The sequence below is a fragment of the Oryctolagus cuniculus genome, chromosome 5 (assembly GCF_051225735.1).
Source record: "Oryctolagus cuniculus isolate XC-2025 breed Fujian yellow rabbit chromosome 5, ASM5122573v1, whole genome shotgun sequence".
NCBI lineage: Eukaryota > Metazoa > Chordata > Mammalia > Lagomorpha > Leporidae > Oryctolagus > Oryctolagus cuniculus.
This window is the reverse complement of record NC_142871.1, coordinates 26374848-26379556: the sequence shown is the minus strand read 5'-3', so window position 1 is coordinate 26379556 and position 4709 is coordinate 26374848.

Below are 4709 nucleotides of genomic sequence, written 5' to 3'. Positions count from 1 at the left end.
TTACCCTATTTCTTCCCTCCACTTGTTGGCAACAATATGAAAAAATTTAGGTTTATTTTTCTATTGTACCTTTTAAATATAAGGTATGCATACAGGTACATCTCTTTTCCTCTTTTTTATAAATAATAATATTCTATTTTACTTCACCTTATGTCTTGGACTCAAATCTTGGAAACCATTCCATAGTAATAGATATAGATTGTTCCCATTTCTTTTTTATATCTGCATGATATTCCACTGTATTCCATAGTCAACCAGTCTCACTTGAAAATCTATTTACAGTCTTTGCAGTATTTACAGCCTTTTGATATAATAGTCTTATATAATAGTCCTATAAATACATTTTTTGATATAATAGTCATAAATAATACAGTCTTGATATAATAGTCTTATAAATAATAAAGTCTTTTGATATAATAGTCTTATAAAAGCTCACTTTGAACAGAAGCTCTTTTTGTTTTCTTGGCAGACTAGCTGTTGAGTAAGTGCCAATAGGTGGAACTGCTGATATAAAGTGTACACACATATTTGATGTGGTTAGGCATGGCCAAATTCCCCTACATTCCCACCAGAAGTGTGTGAGAGTTCCTCCTTACTCACACCCTCTCTAACTATGAAGATGACAAAGCTTTGTAACTTATTCCACTTTAATGGTTTGAAATTATGGTAAAAAGTTTTAATTCATGTCTTATTATGAAGAAGGATATGAGTTTTATATATATATGAAACATATCCATTTCTTTTTGTGTGACTTACACATTTTATGAACTAACTTTTCTGTAGCATCAGTTTTTCAACTTTTCAGCTCTTTATGTATTTGTAAACCTTTCTCTGTTGTCCAAGTTTATCAAGAATCGGATTGAGAGATATGGAGAAATAGGAATCAAATTTTAATTTAGCCAAGGATGATGAATGAAGCCTAGAACAACTTTCTCAATACAGCCAAGATTTTCATCAGGTCACCTTCCACCCACCAACAAAAAATAAACACTTGCTAAATTCTTAGCATGGGCAATTCTGTGGATCCCAGTGAGATAATTGTTGGTTCACTCAAGTGATTCAAGGTATGAAATATATGTAAGCTTTTCTTCCTACCTTTGTTTTTCTTATTCTTATTTTATATCTACTGTCTGAAAATAGTTCTCTGTAAGGCATTGTTTCCCAACATTTGTTAAATCACGGTACAGATAGACAAGTATAGTAGTCTTAGAAGACATTGAGGCAAGTTATAGATAGTTTGAGGATGCTTATATTCAGCTTTCTGAAATTATTTTAAATTACTTAATTATCATAAAAATCAAATTGTTAGAGATAAATGTTGAGTTTGTCTACAATTTCAAAATATTTTAACTTGCTAATGAAAAACTTAAATATGCCTTTATAAAGCTAACTTTTTAATGTTAGTCAGAAACATGAATATACAGGTATGTGTTTTGTGTAGTGGGTGAAGCTACTGTTGAGATGCCCACTTCTTAAGTTGGAGTGTCACTTTGAGTCCCAGCCACTCCACTTCTGACCCAGCTTCCTGCTAGTGCACACCATGAAAGGTAGCAGATGATTACCTAAGTAGGTGGATCCCTGCTACCCATGTGGGAGCCCCTCATGGAGTTCTGGACTCATGGTTCCAGCCTGGACCAGCCTCAACTACTCTTGCAGACACTTGTTAATGAATCAGCAATTGGAAGATTCTCTTTCTCTCTCTCTCCCTTCCTTTCTCCCTTTCAACCAAACAAATAAAAAAATCTTTGGAAAAAATGCAATAGGAAAATAGAATTCCTAATCATCAACAAAGAGAGACTTTGTTCAAAAAATGAAGTGACAAAAATATTATGATCACTATTTAAAACAGCTAAATATTTTAACACCTGAAATTATGTTCATAAAACTGATTGTTCTCCATCTTCTTTCATTGATAAATATAATGTGACTATTTCATATGAGTTGTGGAACATTTGCTTGGAGCTACCATCTGGTGCCTCTATTGCCAGTGGACCTGGCCAAGTTTCTCCAGACAGGTTAACCTTGATCTAGACGGCAATGTGGTTTCCTCCTGCAGCTCCCCCAGTGGAGAGACGTGATGGGTGATGGCATTCTCCAAGGCCAGGTGTTTAAGAAGTAGTCCAGGTGATGATTCATGACATGGCTTCAGCAGTCATATCACTAAGAAGGGGTGACTGCTACATGTGGCTCATCATGATTGTCACCTACTGAAAAGCAAGAGACCTTGTGCTACTGGCCACCATCTGAGGAACTCCAGACAAGCTTTCTCTTGGTCAGAACTGATCATCCTCCAGTCACCCCAAGAGCTGAAAGGATTGGTGTCTCCAGGCCCATGGGTAACCACACCAGGTGAGAAGAGCAGCTGTCATGTACTGTGAGTGAAACACCTCTGAGAAATGCCTTTTCTAAACCCTCTCCGTAAGAAGTTGAGATGGATTAAATGTTTCAAAGAATTATTTTAAAATGGGGTGTTTGTGAAATTTAGAAACAAATTGAGAAGCAACTCTACTGTAGATTTTTATCTTACTAATTTGGAAAAGAAAGATTTTAAGTAGAAAAAAATTGTGCCTGTCAGAATTGTATTTCCTGGATCACTTTTCATGTTGTCAGCCAACTATACTTAAGTGGTTATGGCCATCCCAGCTGCCGCCCTCAGATTGCAGAATTTATCATGGCCCTGCCTAGCATCCAACTCACTACAATGACCTCAGACAATTATAGAACAAGGAGCATCATCTTACCAAATATGACTTTCTGTCTTTCATAATAGGCACAAAATTACCTATAATATCTTTGAAGAAAATATTCTAAAAAGTTACCTGTTGGATACAGTGAAATTAATTGACTTATAGATTCTTGAAAGACAATTGAAGCTCTGTCAATTGGATAAGGACGGTTTCACTTAAATTTCTTGAATATTTAGGCAGGTGTAAATAATAATGCATAGAATTGTGACTAAGAGAGAGTGAGTGAGTGGGTGAGTGAGTGAGAGAGTGTGTGTGTGTGTTTGGGGAGGAGGGCTGGTAGAGTGAGGGAGTAGTGGAAGGAGAGAGAAGGTAAAGCCAAAAAGGAAAGATAGAGGGGAAATGTGGCTCACAGGGATAAAGGAGAAAGTAGAGGTATGTGGTGAGAGGTAGAGATTGTTATTATTGGCACAGAACTATACAGCTTTAAAATTATTACTTAATTCCACAAAAATGCATTAAGTGCCTACTGTACTAGGAGCTGGAATACCATAGTGGACAAAACCAGATAAACACCTGCCATTCCTAACTTACATTCTAGCAAATTCCTAGCAGCTGCAAAATATAAATGAATAATCCTCCTATAATATATTCAAGAAAAGTCCCTATTATATAATGTGTCAAGCAAAAAGAAATGCATTCTTTTTTCTTTTTAAAAATTGTATTATTAATTGAAAATTAACAGTTAGGTATGGGATACAATGTGATGTTTTGCTATAGGTAAACATTGTGGAATCATTAAGTTAAGCTAATTAACACCTCAAAAACTTGTCATTTCTGTGTGTGTGTATGTGTGTGTGTTGCAACCATTCAAACAGTCTACTCTGTAAGCAATTTTCAAGCATGTAATAAATTGCTATTAACTATAGTCACTATGCTTTGCAATTAGTCTCTGACCTTTATTCTTCCTGTTTGACTGAAACCTTGTCCCCTTGGATCAATATCTCCCCATACCCTGCCCCACCACCAAAGCCTCTGTTCTTAATAATTTTACTCTCTACTTCCATGAGTCTGACTTTTTAACTTACACATATGACTGAGATTATACAGTATTTGTCTTCTTGTGTTGGGCTTATTTCAGAATAAGCAGAATGTTATCCAGGTTTATCCCTGTTCTCAAAAACGGAAGAATTTCCTTCTTTTTGCAAGGCTGAACAGTATTCTATTATTTATGTATGTCATATTTTTTATCACTTCACCTGTCAATGGACATGTGAGTGGATTCCAAAACTTGGCTATAGTGAATAGTGTTGCAAGGAACTTTGGAGTACAGATATCCCTTGAGGACAAACTGATTTTAATTTCTTTGGATATACATACCCAACAATTGGATTATTGGGTCATAGGATATATTCTATTTTATTAAGGAAAATTTTATACTGTTTCCCTTAATGGTTTTACTATGCACAAAGAATTTCCTTTCCTTCATATCCTCACCAACACTTGTTATCTTTGTTATGTTTTGTTTTCTAGTAGCTATTGTAACAGGTGTATGAGTATATCTCATTGTGGTTTTAATTTTCATTTCTCTGATGATCAGTGAGCTGTACCTCTCACTAATTTTGATTTCTAATCTTAAAAATATAGCAGAGAATAATGTACTATCTTATAGCATATATAAATAGCAGAGTATAGTGTACTGTCTTAATTTTGGAATATACACTGATTTTAAAAATATATAATAGTTTGGGGGCTGGCACTGTGGCAAAGTGGGTGAAGCTGCCATCTGCAGTGCTAATATCTTATATGGGTGCCCATTTGAGTCCCTGGCTTCTTCACTTCCTATCCAGCTCTCTGGAACTGCCTAGGAAAGCATTGGAAGATGGCCCAACTTTTGGGCCCCTGCACACGTGTGGGAGTCCTGCAAGAAGCTCCTGGCTCCTGGCTTTGGATCGGTGCAGCTCCATCTGTTGCAGCCATCTGGGGAGTGAACCAGCAGATGGAAGACCTATCTCCCTCTCTCTC